The sequence below is a fragment of the Triturus cristatus genome, chromosome 11 (assembly GCF_964204655.1).
Source record: "Triturus cristatus chromosome 11, aTriCri1.1, whole genome shotgun sequence".
NCBI classification, from domain to species: Eukaryota; Metazoa; Chordata; class Amphibia; order Caudata; family Salamandridae; genus Triturus; species Triturus cristatus.
The window spans coordinates 506,703,077-506,719,847 of record NC_140594.1 but is presented as its reverse complement, the minus strand read 5'-3'; positions in this window follow the sequence as shown (position 1 = coordinate 506,719,847).

Here is a 16,771-nt window from a genome sequence, read left to right as displayed (position 1 = left end):
CGCTACTCACGACGCTGCTGGGAGCCGAACACTTTTCCAAAGTGTTTATCGTTGAGCGAGCCCATAGATCCCTGGCTCCAAAGTCTGCTCCAGGAGCCCCACCACGGCCAATTATTGCCCGACTCCTTAATTATAGGGATAGGGATACGGCTCTCCGTCTGGCCAGACAGTGAGTGAGGCTCGAATACCAAGGGATGAAAATAGAGCTTTTCCCGGATTTCACCATCGCAGTTTAACAGGCTCGACGAGAGTTCCAAACTGTGAAGAAGAAGTTGCAGTCTCTTCACATTCCCTATGCTATGCTGTATCCAGCCCGTCTGCGAATACAACATGATGGCAAGGCACGTATCTTTGCAACGCCTAAGGAGGCGATGCAATATATGCAACGGCTGGAGCGGCAGGAGACTCAACGCGGAAGGAGCGGGCAGTCGGACTCTGAGGATTGAGCACGTGAGCCCTCTCTGGCTTTGGTGGTTAAGGTTACTCTGCCCCGTTTCTTTGGTAATTTTCATGAGTAGTTTGCTATGTTGCTAGATGCCTCAGACTTACCACTTGAATTGTACTGCTTGATTCTAGGCTCCATATGTGCTGTGGTCTGTAGGTGTCTTAGTATTATGCTGGCATGGTCACCTCTCTCGCACTATCTCATATACCCACAGTCAACGTCTGGCAGCTCCAGCTGTCACTCCAGTTTTTCCATTTGGCCATGAGTTGGTTTGCTAATTTACTTCTAGCTGGACCCATCTCGCAATTGCGGTGGGCCGGAGGCCTCCAGCGACCCACATTATGGGAATTCCCCGCAAAAGTTGGGCTTTATGTTGGTGCCCGTATGGCGCCCTTTTTGGGGTATTGGGCTTCTCTGCCCCTACTATGATATGCATTGTGACACTTCAAATGTTCTGTTTCAGTTTTGGTTATTTGGGGGGATCTGCGTGGCATAGTTCATTGGCCGCTGTGGGAGGGTGGGGTGGTTGGGGACCTTTGGTACAGCATATTGGCACTGTGCAGATACTATGGTTGAGAGAAATGTTGTATATCACATGTGAACTCCACTCTGATGCAATTTTATATCTCAGGATGTGTGGTCATGGTAGAGGTAAATCGCTCTAATCTTACCTGGGTGAGGTAGAATGTTGGGGGGCTAAATAATGCAAAGAAGGTGCGGCAAGTCTTAGCCTATCTGGACAGACATCATGTACAGATGGCCCTATTGCAGGAGACGCATCTGACGCCGCAGTCAGACTTGCGTGTTGCCGCAAGATGGGCTGGGGTGAAGATAGCGGCCTCCTATTCATCCTATGCTCGGGGGGTCATGATCTTGGTGAAAAAATGTGTTCCCTTTATGCCCAGTCACATTGATGCAGACGCTGAGGGCAGGTATATAATTGTGCAGGGTAAGCTATATAATATGCATTTAACTATTGTAAATGTCTACGGCCCAGACACGGATGATGCAGGGTTTTTTGATACACTTTGGAGTAAACTTTACACTATTTCCTCTGACACCATTCTTTGTGGGGGTGACTTTAATGTGGTCCTTGACCCTGAGATGGACCGTAGATCGACAGTTGATTACCCCCCCCCCCCCCCCCCCCGCAAGGCCGCCAGTGTAATCCATGAGGGAATGAGAACACTAGGGCTCACAGATATTTGGAGACAGCGACACCCACTAATCATGGTGGGGACATGTCATTCATATGCACGGCAGTCCTGGTCCCGGATAGATTACTGGCTGGGAACGCCAGATGTTTGTAATTGGGTTACGCGCATCAGGCATCTGCCCAGAACTTTATCTGATCACTCCCCTGTGGCTGTAGAAATGATACTGCCCTCTCACGTCCCGGCCCCCTTTCAATGGCGGTTACAATCCTCTTCTTTACTTGATCTGATGTTTGCGGAGGGTGTCCTTAAGGCCATAGAGGATTACATTTCATTTAATACAGGGTCGGCGCAAACTATGGAAACCTTATGGGAAGCCTTTAAGGTGAACATCCGGGGTACATGTATAGGCCTCCAGGCTGGGGTCTTGAGGTCTCCTCGTCATACCATGGCAACTCTGGAACGGGAGCTGAGCGACCTGGAACATCAGTATAGCGTTAGTCCTAGCCCATCTATACTTGCGCAGACAAAAGAAAAAATCCTTGCTTATAATGAAACAGCTGATCAAGAGATTAGGCATCTCTCCCGACGGAGTAAAGCGCGATATTATGGGGAAGGTGGCTGGCCGGGGAGAACACTTGCGGCCCGCATCCTAGATCCCCACCCCAGGGCTCAGGTTGTTCAGGCAGTAAAGGTGGATGAGGATACTCATTACGACACCGATAATATTTTGCAGGTGTTCGCTGATTACTACAGTAAGATGTATGCTCCCCGCCCCGCAGCTAGCGCGGCTGAGTTTGAACAGTATTTGGACGATATCGTATTGGTATGGCTGTCACGGAGGCAGCAAGAGTTTCTGATGCATAAACTCATGCTGGGGGAGATACAGGACGCTATCTCTGCTCTGCCTAGTGGGAAAGCTGCGGGAACTGACGGGCTGCCAGATGAAATTTATAAAGCGTATGCCGAACAATTAGCACCGTGTCTACTCCAACTCTATGAGGAGGCATATGAGACCCAGTGTCTGCCGCCGACCCTGCGAGAGGCGCTGGTGGTTGCCCTTTTGAAACCTGATAAGCCGCCTGAAAAATATGACTCATATCGCCCGCTATTTATCATAAACACTGACGGTAAAATTCTGGCGAAGGTTTTGGCTACAAGGCTCCAACTCCTTCTTCCGACAATGGTACTCCCTGATCAATCGGGATTTATTCCCACTCGTTCCACGTCCCATAACTTGCACACCATCTTTGCAGTCATGCATGTACTAACGCCCACGCTCCCAGCAGTGGCAGTGTTGCTCGACGCTGCAAAAGGGTTCGATTTAATATCTTGGTCCTACATGTTTGCAGTCCTCCAACGCATGGGGGTCCCGTTTGTTTTTACGAATTGGATGCGGCTGTTGTACACTGGGCCCGAAGCTAGAGTTTGAATTAATGCACATCTCTCGGACAAGTTTTCCATCCACCGTGGCACTCGGCAGGGCTGCCCTCTATCGCCACTGCTTTTTGCACTGGTGCTGCATCTGCCCTGAGATTTTATCAGCGCCCACTTGCAGTATCCATGTACGCCGATGACATGGTGCTATATGTCCGCGAACCGGCGCAGTTTCTGGCGCCACTCATCCGTGAATATGTTCGGTTTGAACGCTTCTCGGGCCTTGGCATCAACTGGTCCAAATCCACCATATTAGCTCTTACTGACAGTATTCACCCCTTTGACTTGGAATACCCCTTAACGTGGTGCTCAGATGCGGTCAAGTACTTGGGGATCTGGCTACACTGGGACCAGCAGACAGTCATTCAAGATAACTTTGGCACTGCTATCACTGCTATCACGCGATTGGAGGAGCAGATGCATCGCTGGATTATGTTGCCCCTGTCCTTCACAGACCGGGTAGTGAAGATGGTAGTGCTCCCACGCTTTTTATATCTTTTTTTAAATATCCCGGTGCGTCTGACCAGACATTTTTTTGATACTCTTCGCTCCCTCCTGATTACCTTAGCTTGGGGCGGGAAGAAGTCCCCGCTTAAGCGGGAAACACTCACCTTACCGTATGAACAGGGCGGGTTTGCAGCCCCCAATTTCTATCTTTATTACCTCTGTGCCCAAGCGCATTATGCCTTTTACTGGCAGCATGACCCGGCATACATCCCACATGTGGCGGTGGAGGAGGGCGCTGTGCATCCTATACCTCTTAAAGCCATCATTGTCAACTCCCACATGGTGTTTGAGAGGGGAGAATTCGATACGGTTCAAATTACTTCCCACGCCTGGCGAGCGTTAGGACAACGGGCGCACAATCTACCACTATCCACTATATGCCCGAGCATGCCCCTCCTCCACCATTCCGACCTCTCGGTAACCCAAGAATCGGGTGCGCTAAGGACGCTTGTGGGGTTGGGGCTCTCCCTTATGGCGGATGTGTTTTCTGGAGGCAGGTTCCTAACCGCTGTAGAGCTCGCTGCTCGGGGTGCAGGCTCTACCATGCAGATCTTTGTATATACTAGGTTGCGCTATGCTATGCGCGCACTTAATCCGCATTTCCCTTCTGAACTGCCTACTCTCGAGGCGCTGCAACTTCTATACACGGTTACATCCAGAACCAAGCTGGTCGCGAGACTGTACAGACCTTCCCAGCGCGACATGGCACCTGTGGCACCTGTTGCTCTGCATAACTGGAATACTGTACTCCTTGAGCCACTCACGGAGGATGACTGGTTGGACAGCTGCCGCTTGACGGGACAACTGACGTCTAATGGCAACTTACGACTGGTGCATTTTAAATACTTGCATCAGTTGTACTATACACCGGCACAGCTGTTTAAATTTGGGCTCCAACAATCCGATACCTGTAGACGCTGTGGTGCACCTGGAGCGGGGTTCTATCACCTAGCTTGGGAGTGTCCTAAAATACTTGACTATTGGGGTGAAGTGGTGCGTATACTTGCTCTGATGATTGTTGAGCCTCTTGTCTGTCATCCAAAGCTATGTCTGCTGGGAGTGGGGGCAAAGGTAAAGGCTTCTAACAGAAAACTTATGTTGATCGCTTTGCTAATAGCTAAACGCAGGATCTCTCTCTGTTGGGAAAGTAGACTAGCGCCAACAACTGCATTATGGATACAGGACTTGGTGTATTGCCGGGACCAGTTCAGCTGCTATGCTGAGGAGCTGCCATCGGCTTCCAGGCCCGAGACATCTGGAGACTGCTCACGTCGTATCTGCTAACACGTACGGATGACTAATGTCCTGAATATATTCACCATGCTACCCTATTTCGCCTGTAAACCATTGCCTGATCTGCCATGGCTCTAACCCTGGGTTTATATGAGCTCAGATTGTCGTGATGATGTCATCTCACTACTGTGATATTACGTGCTTTGCCCACTGCACTGATGCTATGTATTTGGAATTATACCATGGTTTTGTATTGTACTTGAAAATGCATAAATAAAATAAAAAAAATAAAAATTTAAAAACTTTGATACACACACTCAAAAATAGAAACTAACATTTTCAAAACAATGGACATACCAATACCACTTACAACACACCTATTCAGTAATTCCAAGATCTACACACACATCCTCTCATTTACCAACAGTCCTATACAGTCACTCATACATGTACTCACTCATCACATGTACTCACTCATCATATGTACTTATACACCTATACATCCTGTTACACACCGACACTCATCCGTAGAGTTACTCACACACATAGTCACACATGCAAACAAAGCATCAAACATCCATTTACTTGCATATACTGTCAGACACACAACACCACCCTTACTTCTACAGAAACTTACACATATTTACTCTCTTAAGCAATCACTTATAGAAACAAACACATACTAATTTATACAGGAACTCTTCCAATCTCTCACTCTCACATATACTCACTTATATACACCAATACTCACATATACTAGTTTAAAACATATGTAGTTACTTATAAACACACTATTGAGACAGTCATTCACTCACTAACACACCCATACACACACTCATCCACCCATACAGTCCTGCACACATGCTGTCTTCAACACATACAAACAGTGAGTCACTCATTCATGCATCTATGCACTACGTAATACACTCCACTGAACCATACAGACACTCAGACACTCATACTGATACTCAAAAAACAACTAATAACCCATATAGACACTTATGTATCTACTCATCAACCCATGCAGCCACGTATACACAAAGTGAGAGACTGATACTGATATTTATATATTTAAACATTGCTCACTAACCCATGTATACACTAAGATACACTTAATCAGTCAGTTATACAATCAATGTTTCAACAAAAAAAATCATCCATTTAGACACTTATATACCCATTTATTCTTCCATCGATCTTGAGATATATATATATAAAACATATTTAATTTTCAGAAAAACACACATTCACTGGATGATGTCATCAGTGATGTCATCTGAGATGTCAGTGATGTCATGAGTGATGTCACTGACCATGTCATGAGTGATGTAATATGTGACGTCATCAGCAGTGCATTGCGGGGCGCGTGAGTTATAGTTAGCTGAACTAACTATAACGGGGGAATTTCACAGGTTTTGTACGAGTGAAATGTCCAGCTAACTATAACTTTCTCTAAAACCTATGGTTTTTTCAGCGAATATATACATATAGATAGATATAGATATAGTCTTCAACCCACGCTGTAATTCCTCCTTCCTCGAATCACCAGCAACCACGGACACCGATGAGCTTCAAAACAGTCTTTAATCAGAGCATAAGGCAAAACAACTTACTCTACGCGTTTCGGGATAACAATCCCTTGTTCACGAGTAAAGTGAAAGTCAACCAGAAATTGTAATAAACAGTCATGTGATTTCCTTATGATGAACAAAGAAAACAGACTTAGAGGCTTCTCGTTACTTCACGAGGCCACTTTTTTCTTCAATGCAACTTTAACATGATTTTGAATCACCAACTAATGCATTGCGAAGAACTGAAAAAATGGTTTTAGACTAATACTATAGTGTATTGTAGGAAAAGTAAATGGCAGTTATCATCCTTTTGGATCATAAAGGTTAAGCATACACCTTAAAACACCAGTTCCAATTAAACCACGGTTTCACTTAAACATAGTTCACGACATTGACCATTGAAGCCCATGTGGGCATTGATATCAAATGCCAATAATCTCAATTTTTTACATCATAATTTCGTCCTACTCGGCATGTTAACCATAGTTCCATAATAAATCAATGCATTTTTAGTTAATACTTGTTGCCCCAGTGGGCTTATAAAAGATACTCAAGATCTTCTGCACGTCACCAGAATAGACCAAAGTTTTGCATCTACAAGAAAAAACAACAAATGAATCAATCAACCACTGATCGAAAGGAATCACTAAAAATACATTCCCTGAAACTTTACACCTAACAAAATATTTTAAAACATTTTTGGCAATAACATTAACAAAATGGATAGCTGCTGACTCTCATTAGACAATGCGGGATTGTGAAGATTAGACAAAAATACCTTCGAATTCTTTCACCCTAAGTGCACCGCCAATTCTTCGTCACAGTTATGACCAATGGGGGCCAGAGTTCCATACTGAATTATAAGTTTAGACTCCAATCGTCTAAGATCTTCGACACACTGAGATGCTTGTTGAAATGATGACTTCTTGTTTGACACAAAACCTTTTTTATTTTTGACGGCAAAGTCTACAGACAATCCCTCGGTACTTCAATGGGGACTTGCTTTGCTCCTTGCTTTGCGGGTCTCTATTTGGGGTACTGGGAGGAAAAGGTTGTCAAAGAACATGAGGTTTTCAATGAAAAAGTAGTGAAGTGGGTAAGATACATAGATGACATCCTTTGCATTTGGAATGGCAGTGAGACTGAAGCAAATTTGTTTGTGGAGAGTCTCAATGATAATATTTTCAATCTTCATTTTACGAGTCAATGGTCACAAACTAATATTGAGTTTTTGGATCTTTCCCTTACCATCCAAAATGATAGCTTAAAAAGCTGTCTATTTAGGAAAAAAACAGCCGGGAATAGCCTTCTGCACGCACGTAGCTGTCACCCAAAATCTCTGTTAGACAGTATCCCTTTGGGAGAACTTCTGCGAGCTAAGCGCAACTGCAGCTCATTGGAAGATTATGAAAGGGAAGAAAAGGTGATGATTTTAAGATTTTTGGAAAGAGGATACTCCAAAACGTTTGTTAACAAAGCGAAGGCAGAAGTGGCTAAAAGATCAAGGGAATCATTGTTAACTGATAAGGTTGAAAAAAATGATGAAGAGACAGAAAAAATTAGGTTCATCACCACCTATAATAATCAGGCCATAGATTTTCGCAAAAGCCTCAACATTTTTTGGCCAGTGTTACACACTGACAGTGACCTTTCAAAGAGTGTGGAAATGTTTCCACAGGTCACATACAGAAAGGCTAAATCATTAAAAGACACATTGTGCAGAGCCATTGAACCGACACAGGTTAACATTTTAGGGGTACAAGGTTTTTACACATGCAGAAAATGTAAGGCATGTAAACATAGCAAAAACTGCAAAGAATGTATTCTTTCCCCAAACAACAAGCCCTACAAAATTTTGAAGCACACATCATGTAATACAGATTTTGCGGTTTATGCCCTTTTTTGTCCCTGTAAGAAAGCTTACATCGGCAGCACCATACATAAAGCCAAAATCAGGATTTTAGAACATCTTCGCGCTATTAAACATGGCGACAAACAATACCCTGTTGCACGCCACTTCTTGAGTCACCACAGTCAGAACAGTGATTTACTTAGTTTTTGTGTTCTTGACTCAGTAAAGATTAATGAAAGAGGTGGTAATAGGGTTCAAGATCTTAGACGATTGGAGTCTAAACTTATAATTCAGTATGGAACTCTGGCCCCCATTGGTCATAACTGTGACGAAGAATTGGCGGTGCACTTAGGGTGAAAGAATTCGTAGGTATTTTTGTCTAATCTTCACAATCCCGCATTGTCTAATGAGAGTCAGCAGGTATCCATTTTAGTAATGTTATTGTCAAAAATGTTTTTAAATATTTTGTTAGGTGTAAAGTTTCAGGGAATGTATTTTTAGTGATTCCTTTCGATCAGTTGTTGATTGATTCATTTGTTGTTTTTTCTTGCAGATGCAAAACTTTGGTCTATTCTGGTGACGTGCAGAAGATCTTGAGTATCTTTTATAAGCCCACTGGGGCAACAAGTATTAACTAAAAATGCATTGATTTATTATGGAACTATGGTTAACATGCCGAGTAGGACGAAATTATGATGTAAAAAATTGAGATTATTGGCATTTGATATCAATGCCCACATGGGCTTCAATGGTCAATGTCGTGAACTATGTTTAAGTGAAACCGTGGTTTAATTGGAACTGGTGTTTTAAGGTGTATGCTTAACCTTTATGATCCAAAAGGATGATAACTGCCATTTACTTTTCCTACAATACACTATAGTATTAGTCTAAAACCATTTCTTCAGTTGTTCGCAATGCATTAGTTGGTGATTCAAAATCATGTTAAAGTTGCATTGAAGAAAAAAGTGGCCTCGTGAAGTAACGAGAAGCCTCTAAGTCTGTTTTCTTTGTTCATCATAAGGAAATCACATGACTGTTTATTACACTTCCTGGTTGACTTTCACTTTACTCGTGAACAAGGGATTGTTATCCCGAAACGCGTAGAGTAAGTTGTTTTGCCTTATGCTCTGATTAAAGACTGTTTTGAAGCTCATCGGTGTCCGTGGTTGCTGGTGATTCGAGGAAGGAGGAATTACAGCGTGGGTTGAATACTTAGAGGTTTGCCACCTCGCCGTGGACCACCATCACAAGTGAGTGGGGGGAAGGCTAAAAGTAGCGTTTTCGCTGCTGTTGCGGTGTTAGATATAGATATAGATATATATTCACTGAAAAAACCTCAGGTTTCAGGAACGTTATAGATAGTTGGACATTTCACTTGTACGATACCAGAGAAATTCGGCCGTTATAGTTAGTTGAGCTCTAACTATAACTCGCGCCCCCGCAATGCACTGCTGATGACGTCACGTATTACATAATTCATGACATGGTCAGTGACATTACTGATTACATCACTGATGACATTTCAAATGACATCACTGATGACATCATCCACGTGATAATCTGATGCACCTCCTCACACAGGCTGTCTCCCTGCACTCACGGGTTGTGTGCAATACCCGCCAGGATGCGCTTTTAAGTGTGGTGCGCTGACATTGCTCTGTGCTGCTTGGAAATATTCTAGCTGCTGTTTTAATTTTTTTTACCTTGTGCACTGTGCTTTCCACGGCTCGGGGACTCGACCTCCCATAGTCCCTCACTGATGCCGCCTGGCTGATTGGTGGGTCAGGGGGTGGGGAATTCAGCTGTTTTTGGGCGGGGTAGTCCTTCACTTTTACTTAAATCGCACGCTGGCACGACCGCGCCAGAGGCGTGCCTAAGGCAAGCACATCTGCGCCCATCCGTGCTCGGACCAGGCTCAGGGCCAGTCCCCCTGGTTCTGTCAGGTCAGATATACTGACATATTCCATAAGCTTCCTTAGGAGTCTGTACCCGGAGGGCGGGAAGGCATGCTGTCCTAGGTTCATGCCCAGTATCATGCCGGGAGACTTGGCAGCGGCTTGCCCTAATTGTCATTGACCGCTCCCTCACATTTTGGCCCGTTCCAGTAAGTTGTCAATAAAGCAGGCAGATCGCTCAAAGAAGCCCTGTGAAGCTGCCCACATTAAATGTATTCTTTGAAATGCCAGGTCTTTGATAAGACACAGCATGGAATGTCGCCTTTTTATTGAAGATCACAAAATCATGATGGCATTTATAACGGAGGCGTGGACGGATAACACCTCAGGACCTGATATCGTTAAAGCCCTGTCCACTGATTTTTTGTGTCACACGCTGGACAGACCTTTACGAAGAGGTGGAGGGTTGACTGTTATCTATCATAATAGCCTGGAGCCAACATTCGACAGCTTCCGATCTATCCTGTGAAGCTCTATCACTTAGCGTACGGTTCTCCCCTAAGGATACTTTTAAAGCCATGCTGATTTACCTCCCTCCAGGCCCCAGAGGCACATTTCTTGACTCGATCAGTACTCTTCTGGAGGAGGGGCTGTGTGCAAACTCCTTCACTATCATGGGAGACTTCAATTTGCATCTGGAGGACTACTCAGATTTAGACAATATGATACTGAAGCAATTAATGAGCAAAGGGGGTCTCGAGCAACGGGTAGCTGGCCCTACACATGTGGCGGGCATACCTTCGATGGCATATTTTCTAACACCGGTCTCTCTCTGTCGGAAATATTGTCACTTCCTTGGTCGGATCATTCCTCCATCATTTTTATGCTTTCGCATACGCCTCGCAACCAGTCCAAATCCAAGCCCTAGGAGAACATAGTTATACAGGCTTGGAAAAACATAGATAGCACAGACATGGCAAATTTTCTGATGCTAACTACTCCAAATCTCCCATTAAATGTGGATGGGGCCACGGCGGTGTACTCGAGGTGGATCGAGACCGCTTGTGACAAATTCACCCCGGCTAAGTTGTATACACCAAAGCGAGCCCAGACCTCAGCACCTTGGTTTTCCGAAAATCTGCAAAAGCACAAAACAGACTGCAAGAGGCTGGAGGGGGCTTGGAGGAAAGGGTACTACAACAAAAACAAAGAAGCGTATAAAGAGAGCCTCACCACATATAAAAAATTACTCCAAGAAACTAAAAAAGCGTATTTCGCGGAGCAGCTAAAAGAGGCCAAATCCTACTCTAGAGAACTGTTCAGGACTATTACCAACCTTACGAATCCCACCAAATCTAAATCGCATACTAGCCCAGCACTCTGTGAAGTGCTAGCCTCCTTTTTTCTTAACAAGGTGGAAGCTATCTTTTCCTCCTTTTCCAACTCTCATGGTGAGGTAGGTGACGCGGCAGTTAGTCCTAGGTCAGAGGCCACATCTGTATTATATAGGCTAGAGGGTTTTAAACCTTTGGAGACAACGGAGGTCATAAACCTTTTGTTGGCATCTCGGTCCAGGTCTCCCTTGGACCCTTGTCCAGTGGCGGTGATCAAAAACTTCCCTGAGGTCATCGCGACTACCCTTACACCATTGTTTAATACCATCATTGACTCAGGCCAATATCCCAAAATCTGAAAATCAGCTTCCATACTACCGCTGATTGAAAAACCGAATCTGGATAAAAACAATCCCAACAACTATAGACCCATATCACGACTCCCGCTGCCGGCGAAGATTATAAAGGCCATCAATGGGCAACTCAGCACCTTTTTTCAGAATACCAACGTGCTGGATCCCACTCAGTTCGGCTTTCAGGCAGGACATAGCACGGAGCTATCTCTGATCAAAGCCACTGAGGAGGTTAGAGCAGCGGTCGATCAGGGAGGCATGGCGGTCCAGATTCTTCTGGACCTGTCAGCAGCCCTCGTTACGGTCCACCACAATGTTTTGATGGACCGATTATCGCTGACGGGGGTGCATGGTAGGGCCTCGAGCCTCATGAAATCTTTTCTGACTGACAGAATACAAACAGTAGACTTGGGGCGGGATAGATCCAAGCCTTTTGCCCTTCCGTGCGGGGTGCCCCAGGGGTCCTCCCTCAGTCCCACGCTTTTTAATATATATGTTACTCCTCTGGCAGCACTGATAAGATCCTTCGGTCTTCAACTAACAAAATGACACACAAATTGTGTTGTCCATACAATGAGGGAAAGAAGCGGAAATGGCCTATAGATGTCATACCTGCCTGAAAGTCGCCTCTGGCTCAATGGACTCTAACTGCCTGAAACTTAATGCAGGCAACACCGAGGTCATTATATGTGGGAACAATCCCAATCTCTGGACACCGGACTTGTGGCCCTAAGAAATGCCCCCAGCTCCCACGGTGAAAGCTAAGAACTTGGGAGTGATCACGGATCACAAACTTGACTTTGGAGATCAGGTCAGCGGAGTTGTCTCGACTTGCCAGAAGATTGCTTTAGGACAGCAGTCTCAGCCCTCATTTTGTCACGGCTGGATTATTGCAACAGTCTGTACCTGCATATGAAAAAAATACATCTGTACAGACTCCAGCTCGTGCAAAATGCGGCAGCTAGGCTTCTAACGGGCATACCAAGGTTTGTCTCTGCCAGAGATGGACTTCAGCAATTGCACTGGCTTTGTGTACTGTTTTCAAGTCGTTGATGGGTAGTGGCCCTGCATTTCTCAGCAGACGCATTAAATGATATGTCCAGGGTGGAGTGCTGCGCTCCTCTGAAAGAAAGCTTGTAGTTGTCCCCCAAGTGAAAAAAGCCAACTGGGGTGGCAGCAGCTTTTCCTGTTGTGCTGCGAAAGCCTGGAACAGTCTGCCGATGCATCTTAGGCATGTCACTGAGCTCCTTCCTTTTAGGAAGGGGCTGGGGACATGGCTATTCTCGGAATAAGACATTTTCCCAGTGGATTCAGTGAGACAGTGCTCAGCGCCAGGACACCTTTGGGTATAAGTGCGCTTTAAAAGCTCCAATAACATAACATAACATGCCATCAGTGATGTCATTAGTGATGTCACTGACCATGTCATGAATGATGAAATATGTGACGTCATCAGCAGTGCATTGCGGGGGCGAGAGTTATAGTTCGAGCTCAACTAACTATAACAGCAAATTTCTCTGGTTTTGTACGAGTGAAATGTCCAACTAACTATGACGTTCCTGAAACCTGTTGTTTTTCAGTGAATTTCAAAGGTTTTTTAAATGCTAATTTCTAACTATATCGTCCCTGAAACCTGTGTTTTTTTCAGTGAATATATATATAGATATATCAAAGAAGCAAAAGGTTCTTCCTGGAAACAAGCCCGCAGTCAGGTGGTGCGTGACACTGCCAGAACCACAGCCGGACAATAGTAGGAACTTTAAATGATTTATCAAATGTGTTTTTATGTTGTTTTGTTTGTTGACTTGGACAGCCTCTTATCTTTGCCACTTGGCGGAAATAATCTTTATGTATGGCTTTAGAACAACAGGCCTTCATTATTACAATATGCTCTTATGCAAGTGCCACTAGGCGTATGCAATTTTCGTTTGCTTTGAGGTTTTGAATTATAGACTTTCTAAACGATGCCACTTGGCGAATACAATAATTGTCCAATTTTGATTTTTATGGTCTATCATTTGCACGTAATTTAATCTCATGACCGAGTTATCAGTTAGAAATTACATGATGGCTGCTGCAATTTTGATATTTGACCTTTACTTGGTATATTTGTTCACTTTATTTAGTGCATTTGAACATGCTCCAGATTTAGCAGCATCATTGAAATGAAGTACTTTATTTGTGACACAAACTTTGTACAACTTAAAAAAGTCCTTGAAAATGTTACTGAATTGTTTTTTCCTTAGTTATACTATGTATAAAAACCCAATCTAAAAATGGCTGCTGCCGTAACATTGCAATCACAGTGAATATGAGCAATAGTCCATTGTTTGTTTCATGTGTCTATGTATGTACTTTCTAATCATTGCTCAGCATGTGATCAAGGCATCCTGCCGAAATGTGTTGCAACTGAGGAATAAATCTCGTTTTGCACTTGCAGAGACTGTTTGAGCGTGCGCTTCTTTGGATTGTTTGGGATAGAGATAGATAGATAGATAGATAGATAGATAGATAGATAGATAGATAGATAGATAGATAGATAGATAGATAGATAGATAGATAGATAGATAGATAGATAGATAGATAGATAGATAGATAGATAGATAGATAGATAGATAGATAGATAGATAGATAGATAGATAGAAAAGGGGAAGTGTCCAGTAAAGACTGGCTGTGGCAAAGGTCGAAACACATTGCCTCAATAACTTTCCATGATTGAAGAACACTGTATGCAGTCCTACGTTGTCCATTGAACTTTGGAGGCGTATCTGTTGAAAATATATATATATATATACACACACACACACATATATATATATATATATATATATATATATATATATATATATATATATATATATATATATATATAGCCCCCATTCTGAAGCAGTTCGGCGGCAGCAGTGGCAAAACTTTGGTCATTCTCAACGTTCTTGGGGAACGCCGAACCGCCGCCAACCATCAAAGGATTATGCCGATTTTAATCCATTTGTGACTTCATGAACAACGCATATACTCACTCAAGGACAGTGCGTTTGGGCATCTTGTGGGTTAATGGCGGCTGAATGAAGGATCCAGGGCTTCCTTAATTTCTCCACAATGACATCCAGGCAGGTGAGGCGAAGCTGCAGGCACCGCCCACTGGGGAGAGTACTTACGTGAGTGTACCTGCAGCGCGAGAGCTCGGAGCACTGAGTTCGGGAGACCTTTCCTACCTGCTAGAGTGTCTGCACCAATTGAAGCGGGGCACTCTACTTTAAAGTGGACAGTGTTAGATAAAACAGTGATGGAGGCATTTGATAAAGGCAATGGAGCCGAAACCGGTCATGCCGCACTTGTTATACTGAATTTAAAGAGGAAAACCCCTGCAAACCTGTGTGGGCTTGTTCCTTTCATAAAGGGAAGGTTTCTGGAGGTATATATGTATGTATATATATATATATATATATATATATATATATATATATATATATATATATATATATATATATATATATATGTATATATATATATATATATATATATATTCACTGAAAAAACCATAGGTTTCACACATGTTATAGTTAGCTGGACATTTTACTGATAAAAAACCAATGAAATTCCCCCGTTATAGTTAGTGCAGGCAACTATAACTCACGCGACCGCAATCCTCTGCTGATGCTAATACTGTATTTAGACACTTATTTGCCCATGTCTTCTTCCATTAAATTTTAGCTATACATATATTACAAATATTTTTTTTTCATAAAGACACATATGTCATCAGCAGAGGATTGCGGTCGCGTGAGTTATACTTGCCTGCACTAACTATAACGGGGGAATTTCATTGGTTTTTTATCAGTAAAATGTCCAGCTAACTATAACATGTGTGAAACCTATGGTTTTTTCAGTGAATTTGCAAGGTTTTTTAAATGCTAATTCCTAACTATAACGTGTGTGAAACCTATGGTTTTTTCAGTGAATTTGTCCGGTTTTTTAAATGCTAAGTTACTTTACGCCATTCGTGGCGTGCGCGCCCACTTAACGCAGTTCGTTCCGTGCGCGCACAGTGAGCACGCGGTGCGCTTCGCGCACCGCGCGCCCACTTTACGCAGTTAGTGCCGTGCACGCAGGGTGGGCACGCGGTGCGCTACGCGCACCGCGTGCCCACGTTACGCTGGATGGGCCATATACGCACGGTGCGCTTCGCGCACCGTGCGCGCATGGAGGACATATTATGCGCTTCGTTGTGAAAGGTATTGTTTGTTTTTTGGTGGTGTAATGGATAAAGCATATGCTATGCACAAATGTTGCCCTTCGGGCACCATTTGCACACGGGGTCTGGAGAATATGGATATTTTTTTTTTTTGAAGTTTTTTTACCGTACTCGTACGGTAAGCGTAATCGGCGATTTTTTGAAAAAAAATAAAATTGCATTTTTGCCCTTGGGGGTTCTTTGAGGACACCTCCATCAAGGATAGGTGGTTGGGAGCAGTCTAAACAGCCCCTTTATATGTTTTTTGCCTTTGTTTTTCTTCCACCCCCTCAGAGTGCGAGATAGAAAATGGCGGCCGCCGCTTCCTGGTTTCGACCGATTCGAATGTTTACTAAGATCTAACACAGCCAATCAGAATCGCGCTCGCACACGTCACCGTACGCGTACGGTAAGCGCACCGTAAGCGCACCGTAAGCTGGCTCAGATATATATATTGATTTAAAGGCTATTTTCTCAGAATCTACTGAACAGATTTACACCAAACTTACAAAAGGCACTTCCTTGACCTGTAGACTACCTCTCTGCCAAATTTCAAGGAACTCTGTTCAGCCGTTCGGGCTGTAGCTGTGTCTAAAGGTCCTATGGAAAAATGCATGGGAAAAACGCGTTTTGGGACCCCCCTTTTATCTCAGCCCCCGCTTGACGAATCCCCCCAAGACTTTCAGGGTAGGAGCGGAGCATAGCGCCCCACCTATTTTGAAAATTTCGCGAGGATTCGTCGACCGGCGCCAAAGT